The sequence below is a fragment of the Rattus norvegicus genome, chromosome 14, assembly GCF_021556685.1.
Source record: "Rattus norvegicus strain SHRSP/BbbUtx chromosome 14, alternate assembly SHRSP_T2T, whole genome shotgun sequence".
Taxonomy (NCBI): domain Eukaryota; kingdom Metazoa; phylum Chordata; class Mammalia; order Rodentia; family Muridae; genus Rattus; species Rattus norvegicus.
In genome coordinates this window covers 85,915,158-85,928,384 of record NC_141547.1, presented here as the reverse complement: position 1 = coordinate 85,928,384, position 13,227 = coordinate 85,915,158, and the positions used below count along the sequence as shown (strand labels likewise).

The window sequence follows — 13,227 nt, the reverse complement described above, 5'->3', positions numbered from 1 at the left end:
CAGGCTGAGCCCTCCTGTGCCTGCGTCCTGTGCTCTAGGGCTCTCTTACCCTAACATCATTCACAAGCCTTTAGACCAACTTCCCAATTCACCTTACTGTGGCCAGTCATTTATCTTCCTCTTAAATGTTAAAGGATGCTCTCCTCCACACTCGGCCTCTAGGAGGGCATTGTGATCAGACAGCACCCCATTTCCACCTGACAGAAATGCATAGCACCTTGCCTGGCACTCTCCCTGAACTAGACACTTCTGCCACGTAGCTGCACACATAGGCACATGCATGCAGTGTACACACACTCGCATGCACATACACTGCATATATAACCCACACATATGTGCACATAATATAATACATGCAATACACGTACAATATACACACGTACACGTAATACACACAAGCACACGGATACAGTACACACATCGTGCACACACACATACAAGACACACAAATCACACACAGATATACTAACCACATATGTCACACCACACACACACACACACACACACACACACACACACACACACACACACACACTCAGGAAGCATTAGAGATTTCAATTTCTTCTCCCATCTAAGAAGTCGGCCTCAGAGATATTCCTGATGAATTGGCGTCCCCTGCTGGAATAACATTTAAATAACAGCTTCTCATCGTAGATGAGGCCTGTCTTGAGCTGACACACCTGCAGAAGGGAGAATTACATAAAAGAATGTTTCTGGCCCAACCCAGAACTCACTATCCAATTTTGTCTTCTTCGTAACATGTAACATGTATTCTAATTAATTCATATATATATGAAACCATATTTATAATATATATTATATATATAAATATTTATATTATATATATTTATATATTATATATATATAAATAAATGGTTCAGTGAGGCTCTTCAATACAATGCATAATGACCAAGTTAGGAAACTGGCCTATCTATCTTTTGCCTCAGACAGATGTCATTTTTCTTTATGTTCAGAACCTTTAAAACCCACTTTACTGACTACATTGAAATAATCATTTTAAATCACTGTCAATCATAGCAATTCTATGCTATAAAAGGAAGAGACTGGAGAGATAGCCCGGTGGTTAAGAGCCCAGGCTGCTCTTGCAGAGGTCGTGGGTTTGTTCCCAGCAACCACATGGCCACTCAAAACAGATGCAGTTCCAGGGGAATTCAACAGCCCCTTTTGACCTCTGCAAGCACATATACATGTGGGCAAATTACTCATACCTATAAAATAAGCATTCCTTAAAATTATAGTAGAGCATTGGAAAGCTGACCCTTCCTGCCTGTCACAGTTCTACAAACTTGTCAGAACCTCGACAGGCAGGAAGGAGGGAGTCTTAGCAGAGGAATTGAGTGGTCTCCATCAGATTGGCCCGTGGACATGTCCATGAAGCATTTTCTTGCTGACTGATGCAGAAGAGCCCAGCCCACTGTGACTGATGCCACCCCTGGGCAGGTTATGTAAGAATCAAGGCACTGAACAAGCTTGTGAGCAGTGTTCCTCTGTGGTCTCTGTCTGGTGCTGCTGCCTTGTTAGGAGCGAGGCCCTTAAAACCCTCCATTATTGATGCTATTATTATGGTTAAAGTTAAGTATGACCGGGTTTGTGGAAAATCCCCAGCCATCTGCAGAAGACTAATACAAATCTGGTGGTCAGGATGAATGATGATATGATAAAGTTCTCTTGCTGAGAAACACATCTGACGTCAAGATGCCCAATGTAATGACCTGTAACCTTTCTGAGAAACCAGCATCCTGCTGACCAATAGGTATGACAAACCTGTGGCCTTTCTAACATCCTGCTAACGTCAGCTGATTGCCTGACCACAAGAACTGTGTCCTTGGCCTGCGTAAATGTTTCCCACGTCCCCCCTCTCTCTGTTGCCCCTGTTATGGTATAAATTCAGCCTTGGGAAAAAATAAAATTGTCGCCTTGATCAGACTCTTGTCTTGGCGTCCTTCTTCGTGTCTCTTGTCCCCCGTTCTCTTCCAGGTACCCTCTGCACCCTCGCTGACTGTCCTGCAGGACGAGACGCTGCCTGAGTTTCCGTCTCGGCTTCCCTTCACGCTGGACTGTAAACTTGTAAGATGGTGTAAACCACCCTCCCTCTCCTCCTGCCATGTTGCTGTTGGTCGTGGTGTTTATCACAGCCACAGAAAAGCAAACTGGATCTCTACCATCCGAGTGCACAAACACCCATTAGCCAGCCACTCTGGAAAACGCGAAGTCTCTGGTTCTCTGAGAGCAACGTTACTTTGCTTAAGGTCACACCCCAGTCTCGTCCCTGCTGCTGGAGCTGCAGAATCTCACCCTCCTGGCTGAGTACTAGTCCGTGGTATAGAGCAGCCCAGTTTTCCTTGTTTCTACGTTGGTGATTGATTCCTTATCTTGACGGCTGTGGAAAGTGATGGGTAAGCATACGAGTGCAAGCACCCCTTTGTCTGACTGCTTCCAGTTCTGCTGGAGAGACCCACGAGCGGAATCAGTGAATCACATGATAGCTCTATTTCTAGATTTTTGAGGGAAGGCAGCTTTCGGCGGCTGTACTAATTCACAGACAGCAGGGGAGTTTTCCTTCCTAACCTACCAGCAAGCATCTGACATTAAAACAGTGGGTTTTGGTTTTTGTTTTTGTTTATAATTTGAGATGTTTTTACATTTTTTAGCTAATTTATCTTTTTTGGGGGGAAAAAGTCGTTTATTTAGGTCACTTGTGTATTTTTAAATCAAACTATGTGAATTTTGCTGTTGATTCCTGATGCATACCTGAAATTAATCAGTTGTAAGATTAAGGAAACATTTTCCCCCATTCCATGAATTGTCATTTCGCACTAGCCTCTTTTGCTGGATAGGAGCTTTTAAATTTATATGATCTCCTCTGTCAAATTACTTTTGTTTCTTGTGTTTTGGGGGGGTCATAATAAAAATGTATTTTCCCAGAGCAAAGTCTTGAAACACACCTCTCTCTCTCTCTCTCTCTCTCTCTCTCTCTCTCTCTCCCTCCCTCCCTCCCTCCTCCCTCCCTCCCTCCTCCCTCCCTCCCTCCCTCCTCCCTCCCCCTTCAGAGGTTTATTTGTATATTTTTAATTATATTGTATATTTTTAGTGTTTTGTTGGAAATCATATTCATAAGGGATATTGGTCTGTAGTTTCCTTTTTTCCATGTGTCTGGTTTTGGGAATCAAAGCAATGCTAATGTCCTATGTGTTGGAAAGGCTTTCTCCCGTGGTTTAGACCTTTGGGAAGCCTTTAAAAGAATTTATGCTGGTTCTTCTTTTAAAGTTTGGGCAGACTCCGTATGGAAGCCCCCTGGTCCCTGGATTTTCTTTGCTAGGAGCCTTTTTATAACTTATTCCATCCTGTTCGCCAGCCTTTGTGTCTTAATCTTAGTAATTTGTGTTATCTTGAATGAACATATCAGGTAGTGCACACCTTGAATCCCACTCAGGAAGCAAAAGCAGGTGGATCTCTGTGAGTTTGAGTTTGAGGCCAGTCTGACCTACATCAGGAGTTCCAGGCCATCCAGGGCTGCATTGTGAGACTCTTCTTTAGAGGGATGGATGGATGGATTCGTGGATGCATGGATGCATGGATGATGCGTGGATGATGCATGGATGCATGTGTGCATGGGTGCATGGATGATGCATGGATGATGCGTGGATGATGCGTGGATGCATGGGTGCATGAGTGCATGGGTGCATGGAAGGACACATGGATGCACGGGCATAGATGGAAGGAATGCATCACCCCACTCCCTTCCCGGAAGGTTTCTGCTGAGCTGCTGAGCCGTCTGCTCTTTGTGAGTGAGGATTCTGTCACATATGAGTCCTTGTCTTGCTGCTTGATAATTCTCTTCCCACCATGCTTCAGCAGTAACAGGCCTCAAAGAGGATCTTTCTAATTGAATCTGTGGCAGGTCCCCTGAGCTTCCTGACATCTTATCATTCCCCAAAAATACAGTTTTCAGCAGTTAAGTCGTTGAACGGGTTTTCTGTGCCATGTCCCTCCTCCTTGTAGACTACTCTATATTTTAGTTGTAGGTTCCTTGGTTTTTTATGTATGTGGTTGATTTGCCCACTTGTATGTCAGTGCACCACTTGCACGCAGTTCCTGTGTCGGCCAGAAGAGGACGTCAAATCCCCTTGCAACTGGAGTTCCGGAAAGTTGTGAGCCGCTAAGTGGGTGTTAGGAAACCTGGGTCCTCAGAAAGCAGTGAGTGCTCTTAACCTCTGAGCATCTCTCCAGCCCCAAGGACTGCCCATTATGTTAAGGTTTACCTGCTTAGTAAGTATCCTATCTCAAAGACTGTCTTTATCTTTTTTTTCCTCTGTCCTGGGCATGTGTGCATACATGTCTGTTATTTCAAAAGACCTGCCTTCAAACTCAGAAATTCTTCAGCCTAATCACCTGGATGGACTCTTGGAGCTCTCCGCTGTGCTGGGGTTTTTTTGTTTGTTTGTTTGTTTGTTTGTTTGTTTGTTTGTTTGTTTTGTCCGGAGCTGGGGACCGAACCCAGGGCCTTGTCCTTGCTAGGCAGGCGCTCTACCACTGAGCTAAATCCCCAACCTCCATGGTTTTTTTTCTTATTTTCTTATTATTTTTATTTATGGAGGTATTTAGCTACAAGGTTCTGGCTGGCACGTTTTTAAGATCTCTAGTGCTGCTGAATTTATTATTCTCTTGAATCCTTTAATAGGCATTTTCCCTTTTACAGCATCACGGCGTCCCCTTGTGTCCCCGTATTTTGGTGTCTGTGTACCAACTGGATCAGTTACCTTTACCCATTCTTTTCACAGTGTTACAGGAGCTATTAATCTTTTTTTTTTTTTTTTTTTTTTTTTTTTTTTTGGTTCTTTTTTTCGGAGCTGGGGACCAAACCCAGGGCCTTGCGCTTCCTAGGTAAGCGCTCTACCACTGAGCTAAATCCCCAGCCCCAGGAGCTATTAATCTTATTTGTGTTTCGTGCTTTAAGATGGGGTCGAGTGTGTTGCCCTGGCCGGCCTGACACTCTAGATGTAGACTAGTCTAGCCTCGAACTCACAGAGAGCCCCTGCCTCCGCCTCCCAAGTACTGGGATTAAAGATGTACGCACCACCACTTCCGGACCACCTTTACCGATTTAGTGGTGTGGTTTGTGTCGTAAAAGTAAAAAGTGTTGGGGTTGGGGATTTAGCTCAGCGGTAGAGCGCTTGCTTAGCGAGCGCAAGGCCCTGGGTTCGGTCCCCAGCTCCGGAAAAAAAAAAAAAAAAAAAAAAAAAAAAGTAAAAAGTGTTGGAGGTGTGCCCCAGCTGCTGCTGCCACCTTTGGTTCGGAGGTTTGGTACAGCTTGCAGGCGCGGCGTTCCTCATCGTTCAGTGGGGCTCGGCAACGTCTGAGAGCCGTGTGAGGACCAACTGTGCCAGTGGGTCGAAATGGAACACCTATCAGTTTTGAAGGCTGTGTGGTGAGTACACCGACAGTTGTGTTTTATAAAAAGATAAAGGGGGCTGGAGAGATGGCTCAGCGGTTAAGAGCACTGACTGCCCTTCCACAGGTCCTGAGTTCAATTCCCAGCAACCACATGGTGGCTCCCAACCATCTGTAATGAGATCTGCTGCCCTCTTCTGGTGTGTCTGAAGACAGCTCCAGTGTACCCATATACATTAAATAAATAAATCTTTAAAAAAAAAAAAAAAGATAAAGGAGAGAAGGAATATGTTTGGTGGATGTGTACTCAGGTGTGGGGGAAGGGATGCCTCTGTGGGCCCATGCTGAGGCATCCCTTCCCCTTGAGGGACCAGCCACACAATTGTATAGTATAGAATAGAGTTTATTAGGGGTTGGGGATTTAGCTCAGTGGTAGAGAGCCTACCTAGCAAGCACAAGGCCCTGGGTTCAGTCCCCAGCTCCGAAAAAAAAAAAAAAAAGAAAAGAAAAAAAGAATAGAGTTTATTCAGGGCATGGGGAGGGGAGTCGAGAGGGTAGTAGAGACAGAAAAAGGCAGAGAGAGAGAGAGAGAGAGAGTAGAGGAGTAGCGGCCGGCCATGAGCGCAAGGAGAGAGAAGGCGGAGAGGAATGGAGAAAGAGGGGGTGAGGGGCAAGAGGACAGAGCAAGAAAGCAAGAAAGAGAGGAGGGGTCAAGCAGCCCCTTTTATAGTGAGTCAGGCCACCTGGCTTTTGCCAGGTAACTATGGGGCGGAGCCTAGACAAAATGCCAACACTGACCTTCTGCAGCAGACCTGTGCCTAGAGGGAGGTCCCTCTTTCCCACGGCAAACAATGGGCAGAGCTGGGATCAGCATCTCAGGGCCTGGCGCTGTTAGGTCATATTTACAGTGAGAGTTTATGTGCGGGCCACACCTGCGGGTGCAACACGGTTCTTATAAGTGTGAGAGATATAACATACGAGAGGTGTGTTCACAGGAGCGTGTGATGTATGTGCAGTGCTTGCGTGTGTGTAACAAGTGAATGTGTGCAGTGACGGTGTCCATGATGTGGAATGGTGTGTGTGTGTGTGTGTGTGTGTGTGTGATGTAAGTGTTCAGACAGAGCCTGTGCATGTGTGTGTGTGTGTGTGTGTGTGTGTGTGTGTATGCACGTGTGATTTGTAAGTGTTCAGACAGAGCCTCATTGGCCTTAGATGGACAAAATTAGCAATCACTTCCACCTTCCCGTGACCTCTTTCCCTTCTCTGTGCGATATGACCTTTAGCTTACTAACCCTATTCCTGCCAGGTGCCTGTGCGAAGGGTCAGAGCTGACATCTGGAGCTCCCTGTGGTCCTCAAAGGATCCTTCACTTACTTGGTGTCAGCCACCTGAAAGTATCAACAGTAGCAAATTTATAGTTGGGAAGGAGGAACAAAATTAACTTTATGGTTGGGGGTCAGCACAACATGAGGAACTGTACTAAAGGGTCACAGCATTAAGAAGATCGAGAACCGGGTTGGGGATTTAGCTCAGTGGTAGAGCGCTTGCCTAGCAAGCGCAAGGCCCTGAGTTCGGTCCCCAGCTCCGGAAAAAAAAAAAAAAAAAAGAAGATTGAGAACCATTGTTTTAAGGGGAGATGACACACATTCCGCTCTGCAAGGGAGTCCATTAAACTCAGAACTAAACAACTCAATAGCCACAGGAAGCCCCTGAAGCAGACTAGATTCACTAGAGCCCCACCCCCACCCCCGCCTCAGCAGATATAAGCAATGAAGAATGCCGAAACACACTCTCAAATAAACTGGGCTGCCGGGCAGGGCTCCAAACCAACTGAGCTAACCGGAAAGGACACTCTCCAAGCTTCTGAGCTGCCTGCAGGTTGTGCGGTGTGCTCCGGGCTTCCAGCGTCTGGTAAATTGTCCCCTGTGCTGGTGCTGATGGTCTTTGAGTCACTTCTGCTCCTGTAAGTAACCCTGATGGAACTCACTGGTTCACCAGGATGGACTTTGGTAGTACCCTTCCCTTCATCTGCCTGGAATCTATAGACGATTGTTCATGTCTCCCCAGGGATAGTGTCACACGACAGGCCTGAACAGCACTGTGAGAGCATAGAGCTGTTCCTTCAGGCCCAGATTTGCCATCTCCTGAGAAAGGATAGTTCCCAGGGGCAGTTCCCTCAGCATCCCTCAGAGGAGAGCTGTCAGGGAAGACTGTGACGTGGACTTCTGTATAAGCACACATGTACCTAAATCCTGCAACCAAGGAAGAAAGCAAAATACCACAGGTAAGATTCTAAATTTGTTCTGCAGCAAACGCAAGGTCCAGGGAGTACCAAGCAAGCTCTCTACCGTTGAGCTACAACCCCGAATCTGAAGTTTCAGGTTCTAACCAAACATCCTCTAATTCATTACACTGAAAGGCTACCTTTCTCCCTCTTTTTGGTGCATATTCCTTCAATGTGTTATCAGTGTGTAAAATTCTTAATGAGACACTCTGCATTGCTCTTTCCGCACTGTTTAAATTTTGCTTCGTAATTGACATCTAAAATTCACCTCAATTCAGATAGTACTCCTGGATCTGTCTTTGTTTTGTTTGTTTGTTTGTTTGTTTGTTTAATTTGTATTTGAAACAGCAGACTTAGCCTCAGACCTGTATCCCAGTCCTTGGGAGGCAGAAGCAGAAGGACCATGCATTTGAGGCCAGGCTAGGCTACAAAGCAAGACCCTGTCCAAAACAGGAGGGATGGGGGTGTGGGGCAGGGAGGTGCTTCAGAGGGCAAAGACACAATACCTGGCAACCTGAGTTTGATCTCTAGGACTCACATGATAAGAGAGAAACAGTTCTAGAAGGTTCTCCTCTCACCTTCACACTCACACACACACATACGAACACACTCACACATATACACACTCACACACAAATACAATCACACACATACACGCACTCACACATACATACTCACACACATACACACACATACACATACAACACACCTACACACATACACACTCAGTTATACATGCTCACACTCACACATACACATACATACACATACACACACATACACATGTTCACACTCACATACACATACAACACACATACACACTCTCACACACATACACACTCACACATACACATGTACACACTCTCACACACACACATGCTCACACACATACATGCTCACACAAACACACACATTCATATACACACACATACACATACACACTCACACATACACATGCTCACACTCACACACACATATAAAGTTAATAAACATATTTCTAAAGCAGAAGTAGATCAAAAGGCAGTTCCCCCAGCTGCACTTCTCAAGCTGGAGGACCCCATGAGCTGGCGACAGCTGTGCTGTCGGCTCCAGAGGGACCCAGAAAGGAAAGCAGCATTGGTTCCAACCATGCCAGAGCCCAGAAACACCAAACTCTCGCTAGGCATAAGGTGGAGTCACGAAAATACTCAGAAGGGAACGGAGCTAACGAGAATGTTCCAGAGCATGAACAGAGGTGAGCCGAGAGTCCCGAACACTGGTTAAAATGCACACAGCTCTCAGGAAAACAAGAGTATTCACACAACCTCACCTATATTCTCCAAGACAACCGCCACAAAGATGTCGTTACTTAACCGCAGAGTCAAGATCCTCTGGGAGAGGGACATCAGGAAACCGATGTGGCTGAACAAGGGGGTCAAAGGGACAACACGTACCATGGAGAAAGCAAGGAAAAGCACTGGGGCTCAGGACTTGGCTTTGACATAGAGAGGGCGGAAGAAAGCCTGGCTCAGCGGTGGATGGAGGCTGGCGCTGGGACTAGGGAACCAGAAGTTGTTTTTGATAAAGCAACTGCAGTAACTCATATGAGCCAGTGGAGGGAGCTGTGAACTGCTTTGTAATTTTGCTCGGTTTTTTTGGGGAGGTGGGGGGTTGTTTGTTTGTTTTATTATTGTTTTGGTTTGGTTTTGTTGTTTCGGTATTTTTGTTTGTTTTTTTGTTTGTTTTTGTCTTGGTTTGGTTTAGTTTTGTTTTCCTTAGGTCTCGGGGCAAACGCAGAGGCTTTGTCTAGGGTCCGTGTGCAAAAGAACAGCAGAGGCGCAGCGTTGAGAGGTCAGAGCCCCTAGTCAATCTCAGCAGAGGAAACACCTGGCAAGAGCTATCCAAGGTTGACACTACCAGCAGTAAGATGGCCACACGGGTATGAGCTGACCTGTCTTCCTTCCCTGCTTTTCCGGGGCCTGCCCAACAAGGAGGCGGGACGCGCAGCTCTTCTCCAGGATTTCGAGCTGAAGATGCCCACCAGGTTCCTGTCTTTCTCATCTCGCCAGCGGTTTGACTTCTAGACTGCTTCCCAAAGAGGAGATTGATCCAAACTGGCTGTCTTCTGACTTACTAGAACCCAGGGAGAGCCTGTACGTCGTGCAAATCATGTCCACAACATGTCTGAGAAAGGGACTCAACTCAGGCCATCCACGGGCTTGTGAAGCAGTTTGCAGGAGGCCACACATCATGTAACAATGAGTACCAAGTCAAGCAACTCATCGGCCCTAGTAACCAGAGCTTGACCAGTAACTGACAGCGTTTTGTATCCTAGTCCCACTTCAACTGAGGCCAATCAGAGAAGACCACCTACAGCCTCCCCATGCAACTCCCAGCGGCGCTCCATGTCCCTTATGGAGCTGTCCCCTGTCATCTCCCCTGACTGCGTGGGACTCTGTCACTGCGTGGAGGTGGCTGGCCCCTTGTGTACCACGTCTGTGGTACCAACAGCTTGTCTTCATTTGAATGGTCTGTTTATTCTCAGACCAGGAAGCAAAGAAAAGTTGGTGGTGGGCGGTGCCAAACCTTTAGGGAATTACTTAGATCACCCGTGGGCAGCTACTCAGACTTCAGTCCCCGAAGATGGGCTGGGGAGGGTCTCTTTGTCCCTCTTCCCATTGTGGTCACACTGAATCATCCTCCTTTGTTAACGTTGGCCCTTTCCTTGGTTTACTGAGGAGAGGTGGCTGACCCTGACCGAGGGCAGACTCTGACGCACCAAGTGTACTAACAGCAGTGTCAAAATAACAGACTGTAGAATGGTTTTCTGGGATTCACACACGCGCGCGCGCGTGCGCGCGCACACACACACACACACACACACACACACACACACACACACACACACACACAATCCAGGAAACATTCCGGCTTCTAGCTTCCCTGACCTCAGACTACACATGGTTCCTATGGTCCTCGTCTTCTCCTGAGTCTTTTTCTCTCTCTCTCTCTCTCTTTTTTAAATATGTGTGGGTGTTTCACCTGTATATGTGTCTGAGTACTGCTGGTGTGCCTGGTGCCCTCAGAGGCCTGAAAAGGGTAGTGGGTCTTCTGGAACTAGAGCCTCTGGATACCTCCATATTCCATATAGGTGTTGGGAATCAAACCCAGTTCCTCTGGAAGAGGAGTCCGGGCCCTTATTACTGAGCCGCCTCTCAGGCACCTTTTTCACTTTCTAATGTGCTGTGTCGAGCCTGTACTGGTGCTCTAGGGTCATGATCCAGGCCTTCTGCAGGATCTCTGCCTGCTATACATATACATATACATACAGATGTAGACATATATCTTAACGTGTGTGTATGAATGTCTGCCTGCATGTCATGTGCACTATATGCATGCAGTGTCCTCAGAGACTAGCTAGAAGAACCTATTGGTGGATCCCCAAGAACTGGAGTTACAGATAGTTGTAAGCCACCGTGTGTGTGCTGGGAACCAAGCCGAGGTCCTCTGTACGAGCAGCCAGAGCTTCTAACCACTAAGCCATCGCTCCAGAGCTGCTGCTCCCTAGTGACTTAATTTCCACCATCTTCAACTTTTTTTTTTTTAAGAATTATTTATGTACACTGTAACTATCTTGACACACACCAGAAGAGGGCACCAGATCCCATCACAGATGGTTGTGAGCCACCATGTGGTTGCTGGGATTTGAACTCATTACCTCTGGAAGAGCAGTCATTGCTCTTAACCGCTGAGCCATCTCTCCAGCCTTGAAAATAATTTTTTTCTTTTTTTCTTTTTTTCGGAGCTGGGGACGGAACCCAGGGCCTTGCGCTTGCTAGGCAAGCGCTCTACCGCTGAGCCAAATCCCCAGCCCCTGAAAATAATTTTTAATGGAATGGGGGATGATAATAATTTTTTCAAAGATTTTACTTATTTGTACTTTATGCACAAGAACATTTACCTGCGTGTAAGTGCAGTGCACGTGCAGTGCCCACAAAGGCTGGGGGCAGGACCCCTAGAACTGGACTTAGGCGCCATCCTTGGCTGCCACATGGGTGCTAGGAATCAAGCCCGCATCTTCAGCAGGAGCGACAAGTGCTCTTAACTGTAGAACCATTTGTCACGCCCTAACAAACAATGGATTTAATGTGTCAAGGGCAGTCCTGGCTCTGGGCTGGTTCTGTAGAGGATGGTGGAGCCCCTGAAATATTTCCAGTAGACTGGAACACTAACCGGTCTCTACTAGAGGAGAAACTCGGGGTCTTCTCCCAGGCATCTGAGACCCCAGGTTAAGCCCCAGTGAACTCTACCCTGTGCCTAAGGAGGAGTGGTGTGAAAGAGGAAGCTGGGGCCTCTTTTCCAAGGTGGGGACCATCTTGATGTTCTGATCCCTACTGTCCTTCAGGGTCCACAAGCCTGGGAGCTTGTCCCAAGTTTTCATCTAAATCACAGCGTGATTGAATAAAAAAAAAAAAAAAAAAAGGCCCCCTAGGCTGTAAAGGGTTTCCCCAGACTGTTGAGAAACCACTCCTCGATCACCTGCTAGTTCTCCTCAGTCCCCACCTGAGTCACAAAAACCCTCCCGGCAGTTTTCCGAAGGAGGAAGTAGCAGTTCAAACTTCTCCTCTTGCCAGAGGAGAGCCCAGGCCCTCCCCCTTCTCAACGCCTCACTCCTTCCCAGCACTCCTGCCTTCTCACTTGAACATGGTGAGCCTAGACTCGGTGCCAGCCAGCTCTCCCTCCTCGGCCCCTGCACACCCTGTACCCATCCTGTCCTTGGGCAGCCAGTTGGCTCACTTCCTTTCATTTTCATTCTGTATTTATTTTACCTGTGTATGCGTGTATGTGTGAGACTGTATGCAGCCGTGCGGGCGCCGTAGTGAGCGAGGGTGGAGGTCAGAGGGTAGCCATCCATCCTCCATGATCCACCTGAGCATCAGGTCCTCAGACAACTGCCCTCACCTGTGCTTTCAGCTGCCCCGAGGCCACAACAGAGGCCTCACAGCTGCACCTCAGGGAGCACCTCTGGAGGCTGCACCCCATCCACTGCGTTCCCAACACAGACAAGTGCTAGCTAATGAGCCACAAGGGAACACACGAACGTCACATCGTCTAGTATGACAGCCGTGTAAGCCTCGTCTCCTTGCTTAGAGCAGCCAGTGCCATCTGGGTGTCTAACACACTTGTCCTGGGTGCTGCTGAACAGCGGACAGACAGGTCAAGGAGCTTTGGGGAAGGTGAGACCACATTATATAGGGGTATGCTGAGGGATATGAGGGGGTGTGGGGGAGAGCCTCAGAACAAGCAGGCAAGGCCTATGACTAAGGTCAGCAGACAGGGTAGTGACCCCAGTGACAAGGATGACACACAGTCATGACTCCACTGAAGAGGGAGAGACCCTCACTCAGAGTTCCTAAGTACCATGACCAAGAATGAGGGCAGGATGTACACCCAGAAGCCATAACAAGCACTACGAGAAAGAAGCAAGCTCAGGGACCAGCCTGGCCTCCTCAGCCGCCCTGTCTGCTGCCTCAGAGTTTCAGGGGAAATGC

The 13,227-nt window shown here is 47.5% G+C and overlaps 1 long non-coding RNA gene across 2 annotated transcripts; it reads left to right on the top strand.

Annotated features, from left to right (window-relative positions):
* The first annotated feature begins 7,200 nt into the window (after positions 1–7,200).
* LOC148001437 (uncharacterized) lies at positions 7,201–12,135 on the top strand. Of its 2 annotated transcripts, none has more exons than XR_015637722.1 (3): positions 7,201–7,375; positions 7,480–7,696; positions 9,667–12,135. It is a non-coding gene; the product is annotated as an uncharacterized LOC148001437 (long non-coding RNA). The 2 variants fall into 2 exon arrangements; XR_015637723.1 differs by having other exon boundaries at positions 7,263–7,375; positions 9,455–12,135.
* Positions 12,136–13,227: the final 1,092 nt, after the last annotated feature.